This window comes from Pollicipes pollicipes, unplaced genomic scaffold (genome assembly GCF_011947565.3).
Source record: "Pollicipes pollicipes isolate AB1234 unplaced genomic scaffold, Ppol_2.1 Scaffold_6052;HRSCAF=7182_pilon_pilon_pilon, whole genome shotgun sequence".
NCBI classification, from domain to species: Eukaryota; Metazoa; Arthropoda; class Thecostraca; order Pollicipedomorpha; family Pollicipedidae; genus Pollicipes; species Pollicipes pollicipes.
In genome coordinates, this window is record NW_023596805.1 from 25024390 (window position 1) to 25048519 (window position 24130).

Genomic DNA, 24130 nt, shown 5'->3' on the forward strand with positions numbered 1-24130 from the left:
ATGTTGCGCCTCTAGTATGGATGCTCAGGATGCCGTGCATGGAGAGTTGTTTTTGACGGTCAGTTCAGAGCCCGCATCCCAAGCGGTGACCAAGAAAGTAGCCCCATGCAGGTTGCCTTCTTGTGAGCGTTAGTGTGATGCAGTCTCCCCATGTGTACCTGAACTTGGCCCGCTACGGGTACATAAGTGAGAATGTCCCTGACGGGATTGCACTGCTGGGTATATAATCCAAACCCACAATCTGTCTAGCACAGGGGTGCTGGGTTTTTCCACCTTGTGTATTTTATATCACGTTTGTCGGTGTGGACGTTGATCAGACAGTCGCTGTGTCCCATGCTGGGCAGCGGTTTCACAATGCACGGCACTTGATTTGTGAAAGCCTATATTGAATCAAAACTGCATCGGCCGGGAATCGAACCCGGGCCGCCCGCGTGGCAGGCGAGCATTCTACCACTGAACCACCGATGCTACATGAACCGGATTAAACCTGATTGTCGGAGGTCGATCGGTTTTTGGTGTTTTGGATTAGAGCCCTTTCGACAGCACTGATCATTTTCGGGCTATGGGATTAAGAAAAATGGATAACGGTGGTGCAGACTTGCATACGCCTGGGGGACCAACCGACGAGCTTTAACCCGCGCATGCGCGCTGCGCACCCGGTCAGGAACTCCCTTCCCACGGGGCCTCTCCGCACACTCATGGCTAACGCATACAGCCTGTCCCGGACAAGCGGGCTGTCGCGAGGGTGCAGGATGAAGCAAGATGGAGATAAGCTAAAGGCTAAGCCGACAGCATCTGGAGACTGCATCACGGGCGGGTTCACACAAAACACCAACACAAAGTTTCATAAAATGCTTGTTTACGTAGCGCGTTTCCAAAATACTGTGCAGCCATCCTATCACAAATCCAATCCGTATATAACAACATCTAACCAATTGACTCTAGACCGTGGGGCAGTCATGTCTTCAGCATGTCTTCCATTTCAACAAGGCGCAGGGGGGGGGGGGGGGGGGCGGGGCGGAGGAGGCTCCATAGTGAGTGGTAACTATGCGTACCTGTCGAAATTCTGTTTTCAAAGGTCAGTCATTTTCGCAATACTGCAAATGGTAGCAATAGCAACACGTGCCATGGCATGTACCATGGGACCGACCATCGCGTCCACACGGTTTCGCCCGAAGGGGCGGAGGACGTGCAGGGTAAAATCGCACATATCGCGGCCGGTAGGACTCGAACCTACGCCCCCAGAGGGAATCTGATTTCGAGTCAGACGCCTTAACCACTCGGCCACGACCGCACCCAGACCCGTTTTATCATAAATGAACTTTCGAACAGGCCTTGTAAATGCACAGCAAGCAACACATGGGGGACGGGTGGGGCATGTGGAAGGCTGATCGTCCCCGTTGCATTGTGTTATATCGTGCACTTGCTCATCCAAATGTAAGGGTATTTTCGAGCTCTGGCCAACGTCCTACAAAAGGAACGCCGCACAAAACTATTCAAAACACTCATACGAACATCAGTACGCCCTGTACGGGGGAGCACCTATATGTACATTTTGGGTCGACGCATAACAATCATACAAAATCTGGCCGAGGTGTTATTAACGTTTCCTTTGACAGGCTTGCAGTGGGTAACATCTAGTCTCATCTGGTAATCAATTAAATGTAGCTGCAAAACCATATCAGAACCGCCTTCTGCTCGACTCCGTGCGGATTTAGGACAAACTAGGTGTTATACTGTGTGTTATGTTCCTTCTCACGGCTCTGTATCGTCGACTGTTTGGCTATGGCTCTGGGCTCACCAGTATCTCAAATTCCTAGGCCAGCATATCGGGCCGCACGTTGGCGGGGAGGGCTGGGCTGCGGGTTGATATTTTCGTTTTGGAATGTCGCGTCTCTAGCATGGATGCTCAGGATGCCGTGCATGGGGAGCTGTTTTCGGACGGTCGGTTCAGAACCGGAAACGGTAACCAGGGATGCTGCTTGTGTATGCAGGTTCTTCTGCTTATACCACATAACATTTGACGTTGGTTTTCAACGCACGCGATAGTGGTCTTTTTTGGCTGGCAGCACAACACGACGTTTATTTTCTTAGCCTGGCTGGAGCTACGTGATATCCAAAATGCATCGGCCGGGAATCGAACCCGGGCCGCCCGCGTGGCAGGCGAGCATTCTGCCACTGAGCCACCGATGCGAAGTGGAGGGGTTTAAGCCTGATTACCGGAGGTCGGTGGGTCATAATTGAGTTGATTGAGAAGCAAAGTGAAGTGAGGCTTTAAAGTCCTGTTCTCTTCGGAAAGCCAAAGCAGATCTTCAACTGCTCTAAGCTGTCCGCTTGTCCCCATCATGCTACGCGACACGGACAAATCCTCGGGAACAGTCTGTTTCGCGCCTCGCTTGCAGCAACTAAAGGCAACCGGCGCTATAACCAAGTGCTGCTTAGGTGTAATGGGACTTTAAATCAAACCCTTAATCACCTGGTATGGAGTGCAACACAACATTGTATGTAACTCAGAAGCAACGGTCATGGATGGGAGATGTTAGGGTTATTGGATTCCAAATTATATTCATTTGACCTACGATTGTGCAGAAAAAGTTTTGGTCGTGTTCTTTTCCAACTACCGTCAGGTATGGTCATATATAGCATATGTGTTTCTGAGCTTACAGAAATTTTAAGCGTGGTATTGCTTGTCATCATCACATGTCAGAGTAAAAACTAAGGTGTCACCGCAACAATAAGACAAATCACATATTTTGACTGTTTGGAGTTGCAGCGCTAGACAATAAATTGCATATGACCTTCTGGCCTGCGGTAAACCGGGTCAAACCATGTAAACAGGCATCGGTGGTTCAGTGGTAGAATGCTCGCCTGCCACGCGGGCGGCCCGGGTTCGATTCCCGCCCGATGCAGTTTGTTAAGTTCAAGCTGGGTTCTCATAGATCGAGCGCGGTGGTATGTGCCCTGCGCGGTGAAACTGGCGCCCAGCATGGCGCACAGCAGCTGTCTGATCGACGTCCGCGCCGTCAAACGTCACATAAAGTACACAAGGCGGAAAAACACACCACCCTCGTGCTAAATTTATCGGTTTAGCTCATATGCACAGCAACGTAATCCCGTCATGAACGTTCTTGCTTATGTACCCGTAGCGCGCTGATCTCAGGTGTACATGACTAGATTGCATCGCACATTAGCACTCACGAGAAAGTAGTCTCCACGGTTTACTTTCTTGGCCACCGCATGGGTGCGAGCTGTGAATCGACCGTCCAAAAACGACTCTCCATGCACCTCGCCCTTAGCCTGCATACACAAGACACCACCCCTGGCTACCGTTTGGGGTTCTGAACTGACCGTCCTAAAACAACTCTCCATGCACTGCACCCTGAGTGTCCATACTAGAGACAGAACTTGATGACAAAATGCGTCATGCAATAAATGAATACTTACGGGCTTATGGTGGATCAGCATTACAACATTGCGAGCTTTGGCCGGCTGGATCACAAGCTAAGCGCGGCGGGCTGGGCTGCGGGCTGGTATTTTTGTTTTGGAATGTTGCGCTTCTAGTATGGATGCTCAGGATGCCGTGCATGGAGAGTTGTTTTTGACGGTCAGTTCAGAGCCCGCATCCCAAGCGGTGACCAAGAAAGTAGCCCCATGCAGGTTGCCTTCTTGTGAGCGTTAGTGTGATGCAGTCTCCCCATGTGTACCTGAACTTGGCCCGCTACGGGTACATAAGCGAGAACGTCCCTGACGGGATTGCACTGCTGGGTATATAATCCAAACCCACAAGCTGTCTAGCACAGGGGTGCTGGGTTTTTCCACCTTGTGTATTATATATCACGTTTGTCGGTGTGGATGCTGATCAGACAGTCGCTGTGTCCCATGCTGGCCAGCGGTTTCACAATGCACGGCACTTGATTTGTGAGAACCTATCTTGAATCAAACCTGCATCGGCCGGGAATCGAACCCGGGCCGCCCGCCGTGGCCTTTTCCAACTATCGTCAGGTATGGTCATATATAGCATATATGTTGCTGAGCTTACGTAACTTTTAAGCGTGGTATTGCTTGTCATCATCACATGTCAGAGTTAGAACTAAGGTGCCACCATAATAAGACACGCAACAATAAGACAAGTCACATATGTTGACTGTTTGGAGTTGCAGGGCTAAACAGTAAATTGTATATGACCTTTTCGCCCGCGGTAAACCGGGTCAAACCATGTAAACAGGCATCGGTCGTTCAGTGGTAGAATGCTCGCCTGCCACGCGGGCGGCCCGGGTTCGATTCCCGGCCGATGCATCTTGGGTTTTATGTAGCATACATTAGGTTACGAAAATGAACCTCGTGTTGTGTAGAAGACAAACACCATCGCGTATTGATGTCTGATGCGCCAACGCCAACTGATGCGTGGTATAAGTGGAAGGATCTCCAGATTCTGTCTTTTTGGCATCAGTTGGTATTTCTGACGTTCAAACGGCAGTCCCCATGCAGTTTGGAATTTATGCGGCTTCACCTCGACTACGAAAACAGACGGTCTCACCATGTGTACAGCAACCTGGCCGGGTTGTGATTCATTCCTAAACACAGCCGCGTCACCATTTCACAGCGTAAAGTACGCCAAGGCCAATGTAAGGTATGATGATGATCGAAGAGGAAAAGTCGAGATGCTTGTGGAAGACAAGACACTGCGTGCAACATGAGCTCCCAGTAAATATTCCATGTCGACCAACACCGATGTTATGATGTGTTATGTGTGTGAGTGTGTGTGGGTATGGCTTCGGCTATGCCTATGCCTATGCCTATGGCTATGGCTATGGCTATCGCTATGGGCTATGGGCGTGTGTATGTGTCTGTGTGTTTGCGTGCGTGCGTCCGCGCATTCGTGTACATCATATCCATGCAGATTATCAATTACTATTTCATTATCTCTCGTACCTTTTTCAGACTACATTGCATATCCTGTATAGTACACAACTGTTTACAACCGCGCGTGCGTGTAGACCATACCCATGCAGATTATCAATTGCTATTTCATTATCTCTCGCACCTTTTTCACACTACATTGCATAACCTGTATCGTATCTATCCAATCCGTATACAATGACATCTACCCAACTGACATGTAGCCAATCGACATTAGACCGTGGGGCTGTACCACAGCATGTCTTCCATTTCAACAAGGCGAGACGGAGGGGGGGGGGGGGGGGGGCGGCGGAGGAGGCTCCATAGTGAGGTAACTATGCGTACCTGTCCAAATTCTGTTTTCAAAGATTGGTCATTTTAGCGATGGTGCAAATGGTAGCAATTGCAACACGTGCCATGGCATGCACCATGGGACCGACCATCGCGTCCACACGGTCTCGCCCGAAGGGATGGAGGACGTGCGGGGTAAAATCGCACATATCGCGGCCGGTAGGACTCGAACCTACGCTCCCATAGGGAATCTGATTTCGAGTCAGACGCCTTAACCACTCGGCCACGACCGCTCCCGGACCCGTTTTATCATAAATGAACTTTGGAACAGGCCATGTAAATGCACAGCAAGCAACACATGGGGGAGGGAGGGCATGTCGAAGGCTGAACGTCCCCGTTGCATTGTGTTGTATTGTGCACTCGCTGATCCAAATTCATCGGTATTCTCGAGCTCTACCCAACATCCTGCAAAAGGATCACCGCACAAAAATATTAAAAACACTGACACGAACATAAGTACGCCCGGTATGGGAGAACACCCATAAGCACATCTTGGGTTGATGCATAAGAATCATATAAAATCTAGCCGAGATGTTATAAACGTTTCCTTTTAAAGTACTGCAGTGAGCAACACTTAGTCCCATCTGGTAATGAGCCAAATGTGGCTGCAAAACCACATCTGAATCGCCGTCTCCTCGACTCTGTGCGGATTCGGGGCAAACTAGGTGTTATACTGCGTGCTACGTTCTTTGTCCCGACTCTGTATCGTCGATTGTTTGGCTATGGCTCTGGGCTCCCCAGTTGTTCAAAGTCCTAGGCCAGCATATCGGGCTGCGCGTTGGTGGGGCGGGCGGGCTGCGGGGTGATATTTTCGTTTTGGAATGTTGCGTCTCTAGTATGGATGCCCAGGATGCCATGCATGGAGAGCTGTTTTCGGGCGGTCGGTTCAGAACCCTAAACGGTACCCAGGGATGACATCTCGCGCATGCAGGCTCAGGGTGCCGTGCATGGAGAGTTGTTTTTGGACGGTCGGTTCAGAGCCCGCACCCCATGCGGTGGCCAAGAAAGTAACCCCATGCAGGTTGCTTTCTTGTGAGCGTTGAAGTGTGATACAGTCTCCCCGTGTGCACCTGAACTTGGCCCGCTACGGGTACATAAGCGAGAATGTCCCTGACGGGATTGCAGTGCTGGGTATAAATTCTGAACTGGTAATCTGTCTAGCATGGGAGTGCTGGGTTTTTCCACCTTGTGCATTTCATATCACGTTTGTCGGTGTGGACGATGATCAGACAGCCGCTGTGTCCCATGCTGGGCGGCAGTTTCATAATGCACGGCACGTGGCACGGCATTCGATTTATGAGAACCTATCTTGAATCAAAACTGCATCGGCCGGGAATCGAACCCGGGCCGCCCGCGTGGCAGGCGAGCATTCTACCACTGAACCACCGATGCTAAGTGAAGGGGATTAAACCTGATTACCGGAGGTCGGTGGGTCATAATTAAGTTGATTGAGAAGCGAAGAGGAGTGAGGCTTTAAAATCCTGTTCTCTTCGGAAAGCCAAAGCAGATCTTCAACTGCTCTAAGCTGTCCGCTTGTCCCCATCATGCTACGCGACACGGACAAATCCTCGTGAACAGCCTGTTTCGCGCCTCGCTCGCAGCAACTAAAGGCAACTGGCGGTAAAACCAAGTGCCGCCTAGGTGTAATGGGACTTTAAATCAAACGCCTTAATCACCTGGTATGGAGTGCAACACAACATTATATGTAACTCAGGAGCAACGGTCATGGATGGGAGATGTTAGGGTTAATGGATTCCAAATTATATTCATTTGAACTACGATTGTGCAGAAAAAGTTTTGGTCGTGTTCTTTTCCAACTACCGTCAGGTATGGTCACACATAGCATATATGTTTCTGAGCTTACAGAACATTTAAGCGTGGTATTGCCTGTCATCATCATATGTCAGAGTAAGAACTAAGGTGTCACCGCAACAACAGGACAAATCACATATTTTGACTGCTTGGAGTTGCAGCGCTAAACAACAAGTTGCATATGACCTTTTGGCCCGCGTTAAACCGGGTCAAACCATGTAGACAGGCATCGGTGGTTCAGTGGTAGAATGCTCGCCTGCCACGCGGGCGGCCCGGGTTCGATTCCCGGCCGATGCAGTTTGTAAAGTTCGAGCTGGATTCTCATAGATTGAGTGCGGTGTTACGTACCCTGCACAGTGAAACTGGCGCCCAGCATGGCGCGCAGCGCCTGTCTGATCAACGTCCGCGCCGTCAAACGTCACATAAAATACACAAGGTGGAAAAACACACCACCCTCGTGCTGAACTTATCGGTTTAGATTATATACCCAGCACTGCAATCCCGTCATGAACGTGTAACGTGTTTGCTTATGTACTCGTAGCACGCTGATCTCAGGTGTACATGAGTAGATTGCATCGCACAATAGCACTCACAAGAAAGTACTCGCCGCGGTTTACTTTCTTGGCCACCGCACATGTCTCCACGGTGCGGGCTGTGAAACGACCGTACAAAAACGACCCTCCATGCACCTCGCCCTTAGCCTGCATACAAAAGACACCACCCCTGGCTACCGTTTGGGGTTCTGAACTGACCGTCCTAAAACAACTCTCCATGCACTGCACCCTGAGTATCCATACTAGAGACACAACTTGATGACAAAATGCGTCATGCGATAAATGAATACTTACGGGCTTATGGTGGACCAGCATTAAAACACAGCGAGCTTTGGCCGGCTGGATCACAAGCTAAGCGCGGCGGGCTGGGCTGCGGGATGGTATTTTTATTTTGGAATGTTGCGCCTCTAGTATGGGTGCTCAGGATGCCGTGCATGGAGAGTTGTTTTTGACGGTCAGTTCAGAGCCCGCATCCCAAGCAGTGACCAAGAAAGTAGCCCCATGCAGGTTGCCTTCTTGTGAGCGTTAGTGTGATGCAGTCTCCCCATGTGTACCTGAACTTGGCCCGCTACGGGTACATAAGCGAGAACGTCCCTGACGGGATTGCACTGCTGGGTATATAATCCAAACCCACAAGCTGTCTAGCACAGGGGTGCTGGGTTTTTCCACCTTGTGTATTATATATCACGTTTGTCGGTGTGGATGCTGATCAGACAGTCGCTGTGTCCCATGCTGGCCAGCGGTTTCACAATGCACGGCACTTGATTTGTGAGAACCTATCTTGAATCAAACCTGCATCGGCCGGGAATCGAACCCGGGCCGCCCGCCGTGGCCTTTTCCAACTATCGTCAGGTATGGTCATATATAGCATATATGTTTCTGAGCTTACGTAACTTTTAAGCGTGGTATTGCTTGTCATCATCACATGTCAGAGTTAGAACTAAGGTGCCACCATAATAAGACGCGCAACAATAAGACAAGTCACATATGTTGACTGTTTGGAGTTGCAGGGCTAAACAGTAAATTGTATATGACCTTTTGGCCCGCGGTAAACCGGGTCAAACCATGTAAACAGGCATCGGTCGTTCAGTGGTAGAATGCTCGCCTGCCACGCGGGCGGCCCGGGTTCGATTCCCGGCCGATGCATCTTGGGTTTTATGTAGCATACATTAGGTTACGAAAATGAACCTCGTGTTGTGTAGAAGACAAACACCATCGCGTATTGATGTCTGATGCGCCAACGCCAACTGATGCGTGGTATAAGTGGAAGGATCTCCAGATTCTGTCTTTTTGGCATCAGTTGGTATTTCTGATGTTCAAACGGCAGTCCTCATGCAGTTTGGAATTTATGCGGCTTCACCTCGACTACGAAAAAAGACGGTCTCACCATGTGTACAGCAACCTGGCCGGGTTGTGATTCATTCCTAAACACAGCCGTGTCACCATTTCACAGCGTAAAGTACGCCCAGGGCCAATGTAAGGTATGATGATGATCGAAGAGGAAAAGTCGACATGCTTGTGGAAGACAAGACACTGCGTGCAACATGAGCTCCCAGTAAATATTCCATGTCAACCAACACCGATGTTGTGATGTGTTATGTGTGTGAGTGTGTGTGGGTATGGCTTCGGCTATGCCTATGCCTATGCCTATGGCTATGGCTATGGGCTATGGGCGTGTGTATGTGTCTGTGTGTTTGTGTGCGTGCGTCCGCGCATTCGTGTACATCATATCCATGCAGATTATCGATTACTATTTCATTATCTCTCGTACCTTTTTCAGACTACATTGCATATCCTGTATAGTACACAACTGTTTACAACCGCGCGTGCGTGTAGACCATATCCATGCAGATTATCAATTGCTATTTCATTATCTCTCGCACCTTTTTCACACTACATTGCATAACCTGTATCGTATCTATCCAATCCGTATACAATGGCATCTACCCAACTGACATGTAGCCAATCGACATTAGACCGTGGGGCTGTACCACAGCATGTCTTCCATTTCAACAAGGCGAGACGGAGGGGGGGGGGCGGCGGAGGAGGCTCCATAGTGAGGTAACTATGCGTACCTGTCCAAATTCTGTTTTCAAAGGTTAGTCATTTTAGCAATGGTGCAAATGGTAGCAATTGCAACACGTGCCATGGCATGCACCATGGGACCGACCATCGCGTCCACACGGTCTCGCCCGAAGGGATGGAGGACGCGCGGGGTAAAATCGCACATATCGCGGCCGGTAGGACTCGAACCTACGCTCCCATAGGGAATCTTATTTCGAGTCAGACGCCTTAACCACTCGGCCACGACCGCTCCCGGACCCGCTTTATCATAAATGAACTTTAGAACAGGTTATGTAAATGCACAGCAAGCAACACATGGGGGAAGGGGAGGGCATGTGGAAGGCTGATCGCCCCCGTTGCATTGTGTTGTATTGTGCATCTGTTCATCCAAATTCATCGGTATTCTCGAGCTCTACCCAACATCCTGTAAAAGGATCCCCGCACAAAAATATTAAAAACACTGACACGAACATAAGTACGCCCGGTATGGGAGAACACCCATATGCACATCTTAGGTTGATGCATAAGAATCATACAAAATCTCGCCGAGATGTTATTAACGTTTCCTTTTAAAGTACCGCAGTGGGCAACACTTAGTCTCATCTGGTAATGAGCCAAATGTAGCTGCAAAACCACATCTGAATCGCCGTCTGCTCGACTCCGTGCGGATTCGGGGCAAACTAGGTGTTATACTGCGTGCTACGTTCTTTGTCCCGACTCTGCATCGTCGATTGTTTGGCTATGGCTCTGGGCTCCCCAGTTGTTCAAAGTCCTAGGCCAGCATATCGGGCTGCGCGTTGGTGGGGCGGGCTGGGCTGCGGGCTGATATTTTCGTTTTGGAATGTTGCGCCTCTAGTATGTATGCTCCGGATGCCGTGCATGGAGAGTTGTTTTCGGGCGGTCGGTTCAGAACCCTAAACGGTACCCAGGGATGACATCTCGCGCATGCAGGCTCAGGGTGCCGTGCATGGAGAGTTGTTTTTGGACGGTCGGTTCAGAGCCTGCACCCCATGCGGTGGCCAAGAAAGTAACCCCATGCAGGTTGCTTTCTTGTGAGCGTTGAAGTGTGATACAGTCTCCCCGTGTGCACCTGAACTTGGCCCGCTACGGGTACATAAGCGAGAATGTCCCTGACGGGATTGCAGTGCTGGGTATATATTCTGAACTGGTAATCTGTCTAGCATGTGAGTGCTGGGTTTTTCCACCTTGTGCATTTCATATCACGTTTGTCGGTGTGGACGATGATCAGACAGCCGCTGTGTCCCATGCTGGGCGGCAGTTTCATAATGCACGGCACGTGGCACGGCATTCGATTTAAGAAAACCTATCTTGAATCAAAACTGCATCGGCCGGGAATCGAACCCGGGCCGCCCGCGTGGCAGGCGAGCATTCTACCACTGAACCACCGATGCTAAGTGAAGGGGATTAAACCTGATTACCGGAGGTCGGTGGGTTATAATTAAGCTGATTGAGGAGCGAAGAGAAGTGAGGCTTCAAAATCCTTTTCTCTTCGGAAAGCCAAAGCAAATCTTGAACTGCTCTAAGCTGTCCGCTTGTCCCCATCATGCCACGCGGTAGTGACAAATCCTCGTGAACAACCTGTTTCGCGCCTCGCTCGCAGCAACTAAAGGCAACTGGCGGTAAAACCAAGTGCTGCTTAGGCATAATGGGACTTTAGATCAAACGCCTTAATCACCTGGCAGGGAGTGCAACACAACATTGTGGGTAACTCAGACGCAACGGTCGTGGATGGGAGATGCTAGGGCTATTGGATTCCAAATTATATCCATTTGACCTACGATTGCGCAAAAAAAGTATTGGCCGTGTTCTTTTCCAACTATCGTCAGGTATGGTCATATATAGCATGCATGTTTCGGAGCTTACAGAACTTTTAAGCGTGGCAAGCGATGCATCTTGGTTTTTATGTAGCTTCCATAAGGTTATGAAAATGAACCTCGTGTTGCGTAGAAGACATACACCATCGCGTATTGATGTGTGATGCACCAACGCCAACTGATGCGTAGTATAAGTGGAAGGATCTCCAGATTCTGGCTTTTGGCATCAGTTGGTATTTCTGACGTTCAAACAGCAGTCCCCATGCAGTTTGGAATTCATGCGACTTCACTTAGACTAAGGAAATAGACGGTCCCACCATGTGAACAGCAACCTGGCCGGGTTGTGATTCATTCCTATAACACATCCACGTCACCATTTCACAGCGTGAAGTACGCCAAGGCCAATGTAAGGTATGATGATGATCGAAGAGGAAAAGTCTAGATACTTGTGGAAGATAAGACACCACGTGCAACATGAGCTCCCAGTAAACATTCCATGTCAACCAACACCGATGCTGTGATGCGTTAGTGTGTGTGTGTGGGGGGGGGGGGGCATGGCTCTGGCTTTGGCTATGGCTATGGCTATGGCTATGACTACGGCTATGGCTATGGCTATGGGCTATGGACGTGTGTTTGTGCCTGTGTGTTTGTGTGCGTGCGTGCGTCCGCGCGTGCGTGTACATCATATCCATGCAGATAATCAATCACTATTTCACTATCTCTCGTACCTTTTTCAGACCACATTGCATAGCCTGTATCGTACACAACTGAAATCAAGTCACCAAGACTACCCCAAGTCACCTACGGATCGGACTTCACAGAAGACGACCTCAACACTTGGCCTCACCTATGTCCAACAAGACATATTTTTGGGAGGTACATCTCTGTCTCTTCAGCATTCATGTCTTACCTGCAATGTCCATCAATTTAAACGGTAGTCCAATACCTATTGATAGCCCAAAGTATTTCGCGGAGGCTCTTTTAGCTTTAGACAGGCCATGACAACAAACCTACATGGGTTGCGCCGGAAAGGGCGCGGGAGGGGGAAAAGTTCACGGCTTAAAGTATTTGAACATTAGCTTTGCCTTTCCAGAGAGGAAACAACTCAGAAGAATAACTTCTAAACCAAGTCAATCATGTTTTAATAAACAATAACCCATCGACCTCCAGTAATCAGGTTTTAAACACTCCAATTGGCATCGGTGGTTCAGTGGTAGAATGCTCGCCTGCCACGCGGGCGGCCCGGGTTCGATTCCCGGCCGATGCATTTTCCACTTCGTGTCTACACATTGCGCTGCACGTCAAAGGACGCCACGACAGAACGCAATGAAAGCATATGAAACACTGCACAAGGGACATTTACGAACGTTTTACATCTGGTGTAACACGAATCGCTAACGCACCTCCGCGAGACTGCATCGCCGTTCGGTGCGCACAAGATCCTAGCCTCCAGTCACCGCACCGCTTACGGGCACTAAGAGATAAGCCGACAGCATCTGGAGACTGCATCACGGGCGGGTCCACACAAAACATCAACACAAAGTTTCATGAAATGATTGTTTACATAGCACGCTTCCAAAATACTGTGCAGCTATCCTATCGCAAATCCAATCCGCATACGACTCCAACCAATCGACTCTGCGTGGGACTGTACCACAACATGTCTTCCATTTCAACAGGAGGGGGAGGGGGGGGGGGCGGAGGAGGCTCCATAGTGAGTGCTAACTATGCGTACCTGTCGAAATTCTGCTTTCAAAGGTCAGTCATTTTAGCAATGGTGCAAATGGTAGCAACAGCAACACGTGCCATGGCATGCACCATGGGACCGACCATCGCGTCCACACTGTCTCGCCCGAAGGGTTGGAGGATGTGTGGGGTAAAATCCCACATATCGCGGCCGGTAGGACTCGAACCTACGCTCCCAGAGGGAATCTGATTTCGAGTCAGACGCCTTAACCACTCGGCCACGACCGCTCCCGGACCCGTTTTATCATAAATGAACTTCAGAACAGGCCATGTAAATGCACAGCAAGCAACACATGGGGGAAGGGGAGAGCATGTGGAAGGCTGATCGCCCCCGTTGCATTGTGTTATATCGTGCACTTGCTCATCCAAATTTATGGGTATTTTCGAGCTCTAGCCAATATCCTACAAAACGATCGCCGCACAAAACTATTCAAAACAGTCACATGAACATTAGTACGCCCTGTATGGGGGAGCACCAATATGTATATTTTGGGTCGACGCATAACAACTATACAAAATTTGGACGAGATGTTATTAACGCCTCTTATTAAAGGCCTGCAGTGGGCAACATCTAGTCTCATCTGGTAATGAATTAAATGTAGCTGCAAAACCACACCAGAATCGCCGCCTGCTCGACTCCGTGCGGATTCGGGGCAAACTAGGTGTTATATTGCGTGTTACGTTCTTTCTCCCGGCTCTGTACCGTCGATTGTTTGGCTGTGGCTCAGGGCTCCCCAGTTGTTCAAAGTCCTAGGCCAGCATATCGGGCTGCACGTTGGCGGGGAGGGCTAGACTGCGGGTTGATATTTTCGTTTGGAATGCTGCGCCACTAGTATGGATGCTCAGGATACCGTGCATGGAGAGCTGTTTTCGGACGGTCGGTTCAGAACCCGAAACGGTAACCAGGGATGGTGCTTGTGTATGCAGGTTCTTCTGCTTATACCCCGTAACATTTGACGTTGGTTTTCAACGCACGCGATGGTGGTTTTTTTTTTTTTTGCTAGCTGCACAACACGACGTTTGTTTTCTTAGCCTGGCTGGAGCTACGTGATATCCAAAATGCATCGGCCGGGAATCGAACCTGGGCCGCCCGCGTGGCAGGCGAGCATTCTACCACTGAACCACCGATGCTAAGTGCAGGGGCTTAACCCTGATTACCGGAGGTCGGTGGGTCATAATTGAGTTGATTGAGGAGCAAAGTGAAGTGAGGCTTTAAAGTCCTGTTCTCTTCGGAAAGCCAAAGCAAATCTTCAACTGCTCTAAGCTGTGCACTTGTCCCCATCGTGCTACGCGACACGGACAAATCCTCGTGAACAGCCTGTTTCGCGCCTGGCTCGCAGCAACTAAAGGCAACCGGCGCTAAAACCGAGTGCTGCTTAGGTGTAATGGGACTTTAAATCAAACGCCTTAATCACCTGGTATGGAGTGCAACACAACATTGTGTGTAACTCAGGAGCAACGGTCATGGATGGGAGATGTCAGGGTTATTGGATTCCAAATTATATTCATTTGACCTACGATTGTGCAGAAAAAGTTTTGGTCGTGTTCTTTTCCAACTACCGTCAGGTATGGTCACATATAGCATATATGTTTCTGAGCTTACAGAACATTTAAGCGTGGTATTGCCTGTCATCATCATATGTCAGAGTAAGAACTAAGGTGTCACCGCAACAATAGGACAAATCACATATTTTGACCGTTTGGAGTTGCAGCGCTAAACAACAAGTTGCATATGACCTTTTGGCCCGCGTTAAACCGGGTCACACCATGTAAACAGGCATCGGTGGTTCAATGGTAGAATGCTCGCCTGCCACGCGGGCGGCCCGGGTTCGATTCCCGGCCGATGCAGTTTGTAAAGTTCAAGCTGGGTTCTCATAGATTGAGTGCGGTGTTACGTACCCTGCACGGTGAAACTGGCGCCCAGCATGGCGCGCAGCGTCTGTCTGATCAACGTCCGCGCCGTCAAACGTCACATAAAATACACAAGGCGGAAAAACACACCACCCTCGTGCTTAACTTATCGGTTTAGATTATATACCCAGCACTGCAATCCCGTCATGAACGTGTAACGTGTTTGCTTATGTACTCGTAGCACGCTGATCTCAGGTGTACATGAGTAGATTGCATCGCACAATAGCACTCACAAGAAAGTAGCCTCCGCGGTTTACTTTCTTGGCCACCGCATATGTCTCCACGGTGCGGGCTGTGAAACGACCGTCCAAAAACGACTCTCCATGCACCTCGCCCTTAGCCTGCATACAAAAGACACCACCCCTGGCTACCGTTTGGGGTTCTGACTGACCGTCCTAAAACAACTCTCCATGCACTGCACCCTGAGTATCCATACTAGAGACACAACTTGATGACAAAATGCGTCATGCAATAAATGAATACTCACGGGCTTATGGTGGACCAGCATTAAAATACAGCGAGCTTTGGCCGGCTGGATCACAAGCTAAGCGCGGCGGGCTGGGCTGCGGGCTGGTATTTTTGTTTTGGAATGTTGCGCCTCTAGTATGGGTGCTCAGGATGCCGTGCATGGAGAGTTGTTCTTGACGGTCAGTTCAGAGCCTGCATCCCAAGCAGTGACCAAGAAAGTAGCCCCATGCAGGTTGCCTTCTCGTGAGCGTTAGTGTGATGCAGTCTCCCCATGTGTACCTGAACTTGGCCCGCTACGGGTACATAAGCGAGAATGTCCCTGACGGGATTGCAGTGCTGGGTATATAATCCAAACCCACAATCTGTCCAGCACAGGGGTGCTGGGTTTTTCCACCTTGTGTATTTTATATCACGTTTGTCGGTGTCGATGTTGATCAGACAGTCGCTGTGTCCCATGCTGGGCAGCGGTTTCACAATGCACGGCACTTGATTTGTGAGAACCTATCTTGAATCAAACCTGCATCGGCCGGGAATTGAACCCGGGCCGCCCGCCGTGGCCTTTTCCAACTATCGTCAGGTATGGTCATATATAGCATATATGTTTCTGAGCTTACGTAACTTTTAAGCGTGGTATTGCTTGTCATCATCACATGTCAGAGTTAGAACTAAGGTGCCACCATAATAAGACACGCAACAATAAGACAAGTCACATATGTTGACTGTTTGGAGTTGCAGGGCTAAACAGTAAATTGTATATGACCTTTTCGCCCGCGGTAAACCGGGTCAAACCATGTAAACAGGCATCGGTCGTTCAGTGGTAGAATGCTCGCCTGCCACGCGGGCGGCCCGGGTTCGATTCCCGGCCGATGCATCTTGGGTTTTATGTAGCTTCCATTAGGTTACGAAAATGAACCTCGTGTTGTGCAGAAGACAAACACCATCGCGTATTGATGTCTGATGCGCCAACGCCAACTGATGCGTGGTATAAGTGGAAGGATCTCCAGATTCTGTCCTTTTGGCATCAGTTGGTATTTCTGACGTTCAAACGGCAGTCCCCATGCAGTTTGGAATTTATGCGGCTTCACCTCGAATACGAAAACAGACGGTCTCACCATGTGTACAGCAACCTGGCCGGGTTGTGATTCATTCCTAAACACAGCCGTGTCACCATTTCACAGCGTAAAGTACGCCCAGGGCCAATGTAAGGTATGATGATGATCGAAGAGGAAAAGTCGAGATGCTTGTGGAAGACAAGACACCGCGTGCAACATGAGCTCCCAGTAAATATTCCATGTCAACCAACACCGATGTTGTGATGTGTTATGTGTGTGAGTGTGTGTGGGTATGGCTTCGGCTATGCCTATGCCTATGCCTATGGCTATGGGCAATGGGCGTGTGTATGTGTCTGTGTGTTTGTGTGCGTGCGTCCGCGCATTCGTGTACATCATATCCATGCAGATTATCAATTACTATTTCATTATCTCTCGTACCTTTTTCAGACTACATTGCATATCCTGTACAGTACACAACTGTTTACAACCGCGCGTGCGTGTAGACCATATCCATGCAGATTATCAATTGCTATTTCATTATCTCTCGCACCTTTTTCACACTACATTGCATAACCTGTATCGTATCTATCCAATCCGTATACAATGACATCTACCCAACTGACATGTAGCCAATCGACATTAGACCGTGGGGCTGTACCACAGCATGTCTTCCATTTCAACAAGGCGAGACGGAGGGGGGGGGGGGGGCGGCGGAGGAGGCTCCATAGTGAGGTAACTATGCGTACCTGTCCAAATTCTGTTTTCAAAGGTTAGTCATTTTAGCAATGGTGCAAATGGTAGCAATTGCAACACGTGCCATGGCATGCACCATGGGACCGACCATCGCGTCCACACGGTCTCGCCCGAAGGGATGGAGGACGTGCGGGGTAAAATCGCACATATCGCGGCCGGTAGGACTCGAACCTACGCTCCCATAGGGAATCTGATTTCGAGTCAGACGCCTTAACCACTCGGCCACGACCGCTCCCGGACCCGTTTTATCATAAATGAACTTTCGAACACGCCATGTAAATGCACAGCAAGCAACACATGGGGGAGGGGAGGGCATGTCGAAGGTTGAACGTCCCCGTTGCATTGTGTTGTATTGTGCATCTGCTCATCCAAATTCATCGGTATTCTCGAGCTCTACCCAACATCCTGCAAAAGGATCCCCGCACAAAAATGTTAAAAACACTGACACGAACATAAGTACGCCCGGTATGGGAGAACACCTATATGCACATCTTGGGTTGATGCATAAGAATCATACAAAATCTGGCCGAGATGTTATTAACGTTTCCTTTTAAAGTACTGCAGTGGGCAACACTTAGTCTCATCTGGTAATGAGCCAAATGTAGCTGCAAAACCACATCTGAATCGCCGTCTGCTCGACTCCGTGCGGATTCGGGGCAAACTAGGTGTTATACTGCGTGCTACGTTCTTTGTCCCGACTCTGCATCGTCGATTGTTTGGCTATGGCTCTGGGCTCCCCAGTTGTTCAAAGTCCTAGGCCAGCATATCGGGCTGCGCGTTGGTGGGGCGGGCGGGCTGCGGGGTGATATTTTCGTTTTGGAATGTTGCGTCTCTAGTATGGATGCCCAGGATGCCATGCATGGAGAGCTGTTTTCGGGCGGTCGGTTCAGAACCCTAAACGGTACCCAGGGATGACATCTCGCGCATGCAGGCTCAGGGTGCCGTGCATGGAGAGTTGTTTTTGGACGGTCGGTTCAGAGCCTGCACCCCATGCGGTGGCCAAGAAAGTAACCCCATGCAGGTTGCTTTCTTGTGAGCGTTGAAGTGTGATACAGTCTCCCCGTGTGCACCTGAACTTGGCCCGCTACGGGTACATAAGCGAGAATGTCCCTGACGGGATTGCAGTGCTGGGTAAATATTCTGAACTGGTAATCTGTCTAGCATGGGAGTGCTCGGTTTTTCCACCTTGTGCATTTCATATCACGTTTGTCGGTGTGGACGATGATCAGACAGCCGCTGTGTCCCATGCTGGGCGGCAGTTTCATAATGCACGGCACGTGGCACGGCATTCGATTTATGAGAACCTATCTTGAATCAAAACTGCATTGGCCGGGAATCGAACCCGGGCCGCCCGCGTGGCAGGCGAGCATTCTACCACTGAACCACCGATGCTAAGTGAAGGGGATTAAACCTGATTACCGGAGGTCGGTGGGTTATAATTAAGTTGATTGAGGAGCGAAGAGAAGTGAGGCTTTAAAATCCTTTTCTCTTCGGGAAGCCAAAGCAAATCTTGAACTGCTCTAAGCTGTCCGCTTGTCCCCATCATGCCACGCGGTAGTGACAAATCCTCGTGAACAACCTGTTTCGCGCCTCGCTCGCAGCAACTAAAGGCAACTGGCGGCAAAACCAAGTGCTGCTTAGGCATAATGGGACTTTAGATCAAACGCCTTAATCAACTGGCAGGGAGTGCAACACAACATTGTAGGTAACTCAGACGCAACGGTCGTGGATGGGAGAAGCTAGGGCTATTGGGTTCCATATTATATCCATTTGACCTACGATTGCGCAAAAAAAGTATTGGCCGTGTTCTTTTCCAACTATCGTCAGGTATGGTCATATATAGCATGCATGTTTCTGAGCTTACAGAACTTTTAAGCGTGGTAAGCGATGCATCTTGGGTTTTATGTAGCTTCCATTAGGTTATGAAAATGAACCTCGTGTTGCGTAGAAGACATACACCATCGCGTATTGATGTGTGATGCACCAACGCCAACTGATGCGTAGTATAAGTGAAAGGATCTCCAGATTCTGGCTTTTGGCATCAGTTGGTATTTCTGACGTTCAAACAGCAGTCCCCATGCAGTTTGGAATTCATGCGACTTCACTTAGACTAAGAAAATAGACGGTCCCACCATGTGAACAGCAACCTGGCCAGGTTGTAATTCATTCCTATAACACAGCCGCGTCACCATTTAACAACGTGAAGTACGCCAAGGCCAATGTAAGGCGTGATGATGATCGAAGAGGAAAACTCTAGATACTTGTGGAAGATAAGACACCACGTGCAACATGAGGTCCCAGTAAATATGCCATGTCAACCAACACCGATGCTGTAATGCGTTAGTGTGTGTGTGGGGGGGGGGGGTATGGCTCTGGCTTTGGCTATGGCTATGGCTATGGCTATGGCTATGGCTATGGCTATGGCTATGGCTACGGCTACGGCTATGGCTATGGCTATGGGCTATGGGCGTGTGTTTTTGCCTGTGTGTTTGTGTGCGTGCGTGCGTCCGCGCGTGCGTGTACATCATATCTCTGCAGATTATCAATCACTATTTCGCTATCTCTCGTACCTTTTTCAGACTACATTGCATAGCCTGTATCGTACACAACTGAAATGAAGTCACCAAGACTACCCCAAGTCACCTACGGATCGGACTTCACAGAAGACGACCTCAACACTTGGCCTCACCTATGTCCAACAAGACATATTTTTGGGAGGTACATCTCTGTCTCTTCAGCATTCATGTCTTACCTGCAATGTCCATCATTTTAAATGGTAGTCCAATACCTATTGATAGCCCAAAGTATTTCGCGGAGGCTCTTTTAGCTTTAGACAGGCCATGACAACAAACCTACATGGGTTGCGCCGGGAAGGGCGCGGGAGGGGGAAAAGTTCACGGCTTAAAGTATTTGAACATTAGCTTTGCCTTTCCGGAGAGGAAACAACTCAGAAGAATAACTTCTCAACCAAGTCAATCATGTTTAAATAAACAATAACCCATCGACCTCCGGTAATCAGGTTTAAACCCCTTCACTTGGCATCGGTGGCTCAGTGGTAGAATGCTCGCCTGCCACGAGGGCGGCCCGGGTTCGATTCCCGGCCGATGCATTTTCCACTTCGTGTCCTACACATTGCGCTGCACGTCAAAGGACGCCACAACAGAACGCAATGAAAGCATATGAAACGCCGCACAAGGGACATTTACGAACGTTTTACATCTGGTGTAACACGAATCGCTAACGCACCTCCGCGAGACTGCATCGCCGTTCGGTGCGCACAAGATCCTAGCCTCCAGTCACCGCATCACTTACGGGCACTAAGAGATAAGCCGACAGCATCTGGAGACTGCATCACGGGCGGGTTCACACAAAACACCAACACAAAGTTTCATGAAATGATTGTTTACATAGCACGCTTCCAAAATACTGTGCAGCTATCCTATCACAAATCCATTCCGTATACAACGACTCTAACCAATCGACTCTACGTGGGACTGTGCCACAACATGTCTTCCATTTCAACAGGGGGGGGGGGGGGGGGGGGCGGAGGAGGCTCCATAGTGAGTGCTAACTATGCGTACCTGTCGAAATTCTGCTTTCAAAGGTCAGTCATTTTAGCAATGGTGCAAATGGTAGCAACAGCAACACGTGCCATGGCATGCACCATGGGACCGACCATCGCGTCCACACTGTCTCGCCCGAAGGGTTGGAGGATGTGTGGGGTAAAATCCCACATATCGCGGCCGGTAGGACTCGAACCTACGCTCCCAGAGGGAATCTGATTTCGAGTCAGACGCCTTAACCACTCGGCCACGACCGCTCCCGGACCCGTTTTATCATAAATGAACTTCAGAACAGGCCATGTAAATGCACAGCAAGCAACACATGGGGGAAGGGGAGAGCATGTGGAAGGCTGATCGCCCCCGTTGCATTGTGTTATATCGTGCACTTGCTCATCCAAATTTATGGGTATTTTCGAGCTCTAGCCAATATCCTACAAAACGATCGCCGCACAAAACTATTCAAAACAGTCACATGAACATTAGTACGCCCTGTATGGGGGAGCACCAATATGTATATTTTGGGTCGACGCATAACAACTATACAAAATTTGGACGAGATGTTATTAACGCCTCTTATTAAAGGCCTGCAGTGGGCAACATCTAGTCTCATCTGGTAATGAATTAAATGTAGCTGCAAAACCACACCAGAATCGCCGCCTGCTCGACTCCGTGCGGATTCGGGGCAAACTAGGTGTTATATTGCGTGTTACGTTCTTTCTCCCGGCTCTGTACCGTCGATTGTTTGGCTGTGGCTCAGGGCTCCCCAGTTGTTCAAAGTCCTAGGCCAGCATATCGGGCTGCACGTTGGCGGGGAGGGCTAGACTGCGGGTTGATATTTTCGTTTGGAATGCTGCGCCACTAGTATGGATGCTCAGGATACCGTGCATGGAGAGCTGTTTTCGGACGGTCGGTTCAGAACCCGAAACGGTAACCAGGGATGGTGCTTGTGTATGCAGGTTCTTCTGCTTATACCCCGTAACATTTGACGTTGGTTTTCAACGCACGCGATGGTGGTTTTTTTTTTTTGCTAGCTGCACAACACGACGTTTATTTTCTTAGCCTGGCTGGAGCCACGTGATATCCAAGATGCATCGGCCGGGAATCGAACCCGGGCCGCCCGCGTGGCAGGCGAGCATTCTACCACTGAACCACCGATGCTAAGTGCAGGGGTTCAACCCCGATTACCGGAGGTCGGTGGGTCATAATTGAGTTGATTGAGGAGCAAAGTGAAGTGAGGCTTTAAAGTCCTGTTCTCTTCGGAAAGCCAAAGTAAATCTTCAACTGCTCTAAGCTGTGCACTTGTACCCATCATGCTACGCGACACGGACAAATCCTCGTGAACAGCCTGTTTCGCGCCTGGCTCGCAGCAACTAAAGGCAACCGGCGCTAAAACCAAGTGCTGCTTAGGTGTAATGGGACTTTAAATCAAACGCCTTAATCACCTGGTATGGAATGCAACACAACATTAAATGTAACTCAGAAGCAACGGTCATGGATGGGAGATGTTAGGGTTATTGGATTCCAAATTATATTCATTAGACCTACGATTGTGCAGAAAAAGTTTTGGTCGTGTTCTTTTCCAACTACCGTCAGGTATGGTCATATATAGCATATATGTTTCTGAGCTTACATAACTTTTGAGCGTGGTATTGCCTGTCATCATCACATGTCAGAGTTAGAACTAAGGTGCCACCGCAACAGTAAGACAAATCACATATTTTGACTGTTTGGAGTTGCAGCGCTAAGCAATAAATTGCATATGACCTTTTGGCCCGCGGTAAACCGGGTCAAACCATGTAATCAGGCATCGGTGGTTCAGTGGTAGAATGCTCGCCTGCCACGCGGGCGGCCCGGGTTCGATTCCCGGCCGATGCACTTTTCTATGCCCCAACACCAATTCACATTTCACACCTGCAGTGGTGAACAATGAAACATGGCTCCCACAAGGAAACAGCTCCAGTATAAAGTGACAGTCACCACGGTGTAAGACAATATTCCGGCATAAGTCCACACCATAATAATATGACGCATCATGCAGCAACATCGCATCACAAGTTGGTACGGGCCGAACGAGGAGTGCCCACGGAGACTGCATCAAAAAGTCGCACACACACAACACTAACCTGCTTGAAACACCAGTAATGGTGGAATAGTGTCAATGCTTAACACACCAGACACTTTTCCACAATTACTGGTGTGCACCTTTAGGACACAACCATCACAATACAAACAGCGCCTACGAGACTGCATCGTGGTCCGGCACACATAAGACACTAACTCTTCGCTTGACGGCACACATAAGACACTAACTCTTCGCTTGACGCCTGCCTAATTTTTGTTGTTGGGAAAATTTGCGCCACGGAAGTCATCACACACTACAGGCCTATGCGCACCCATAGAGGATAGGCGCCAACCTGACAGTCACCCCTGAACGCGTCGAAAAGATGATCCTTGATCTCGACCACCGAATACCAGACATCATTCTAAAATGACCAAAACACCGCCGAAAGAGTTCAAGACGAGGAAGACCTCGGAGTAATCGCAAATGGAGAGTTCTGCAGAAGACGCTGATCTGTTCAATCATGGAATCTGGAAACATTGTGTGGGACTGATATAAGTTAAAAAACGAAAAAGGATTCGCGTTCAGAGCCGAGCGACGAAAGTAGTTCCGACGTTACACCATCAGCCGTACGGGGACAAAGCCGCAGACGCTGAAACGGTCCGGCCCGGTGCACGGACAGAGGAGAGGTGGTATCCTCACAATGCACCCGGCTTTTAGGGGCTTGGCCCAGACGGATGTCACGTGGCAGTCTTCTGCTGTCGGTCAGCGCAACAGCAGCCACCTACCAGTCTCCAGAAGTCGGCAGCCGTCAAAGCAGCCAGACACCACCACTTGGGAGTCAGCAGTTGATAAATGAACAGCCCGTCACAAGATGTGGAAAAGGTGCAGGCACTAACCGCGTCCAACTCGCGAGTGGACCAGTGCTGGAAAAACCGGACGCACGAGCTAGAATGTCGAGATCGGGGTAGAGCAAGAAGAGGAGGTGGGCAGTGCACTACTCAGGACAGCGACGGTTACTACCCCCTTCCCCCCTCCCCCTGCACACACACACACCGCGTTC

General features: G+C 49.6%; 11 non-coding genes across 11 annotated transcripts; 1 reads left to right on the plus strand and 10 right to left on the minus strand.

Moving 5' to 3' along the window:
* Nucleotides 1-397: 397 nt before the first annotated feature.
* TRNAG-GCC (transfer RNA glycine (anticodon GCC)) lies at nucleotides 398-468 on the minus strand. The gene has a single exon. It is a non-coding gene; the product is annotated as a tRNA-Gly (tRNA).
* Nucleotides 469-1212: 744 nt separating this feature from the next.
* TRNAS-CGA (transfer RNA serine (anticodon CGA)) lies at nucleotides 1213-1294 on the minus strand. Its single transcript has one exon. It is a non-coding gene; the product is annotated as a tRNA-Ser (tRNA).
* A 4107-nt stretch (nucleotides 1295-5401) lies between these two features.
* Nucleotides 5402-5483, minus strand: TRNAS-CGA (transfer RNA serine (anticodon CGA)). Its single transcript has one exon. It is a non-coding gene; the product is annotated as a tRNA-Ser (tRNA).
* Nucleotides 5484-6571: 1088 nt separating this feature from the next.
* On the minus strand, nucleotides 6572-6642 carry TRNAG-GCC (transfer RNA glycine (anticodon GCC)). The gene has a single exon. It is a non-coding gene; the product is annotated as a tRNA-Gly (tRNA).
* A 3206-nt stretch (nucleotides 6643-9848) lies between these two features.
* Nucleotides 9849-9930, minus strand: TRNAS-CGA (transfer RNA serine (anticodon CGA)). The gene has a single exon. It is a non-coding gene; the product is annotated as a tRNA-Ser (tRNA).
* A 1091-nt stretch (nucleotides 9931-11021) lies between these two features.
* On the minus strand, nucleotides 11022-11092 carry TRNAG-GCC (transfer RNA glycine (anticodon GCC)). The gene has a single exon. It is a non-coding gene; the product is annotated as a tRNA-Gly (tRNA).
* Nucleotides 11093-13407: 2315 nt separating this feature from the next.
* TRNAS-CGA (transfer RNA serine (anticodon CGA)) lies at nucleotides 13408-13489 on the minus strand. Its single transcript has one exon. It is a non-coding gene; the product is annotated as a tRNA-Ser (tRNA).
* Nucleotides 13490-17595: 4106 nt separating this feature from the next.
* Nucleotides 17596-17677, minus strand: TRNAS-CGA (transfer RNA serine (anticodon CGA)). The gene has a single exon. It is a non-coding gene; the product is annotated as a tRNA-Ser (tRNA).
* A 3506-nt stretch (nucleotides 17678-21183) lies between these two features.
* On the minus strand, nucleotides 21184-21265 carry TRNAS-CGA (transfer RNA serine (anticodon CGA)). The gene has a single exon. It is a non-coding gene; the product is annotated as a tRNA-Ser (tRNA).
* An 830-nt stretch (nucleotides 21266-22095) lies between these two features.
* TRNAG-GCC (transfer RNA glycine (anticodon GCC)) lies at nucleotides 22096-22166 on the minus strand. Its single transcript has one exon. It is a non-coding gene; the product is annotated as a tRNA-Gly (tRNA).
* A 646-nt stretch (nucleotides 22167-22812) lies between these two features.
* Nucleotides 22813-22883, plus strand: TRNAG-GCC (transfer RNA glycine (anticodon GCC)). The gene has a single exon. It is a non-coding gene; the product is annotated as a tRNA-Gly (tRNA).
* The last annotated feature ends 1247 nt before the right edge of the window (nucleotides 22884-24130 follow it).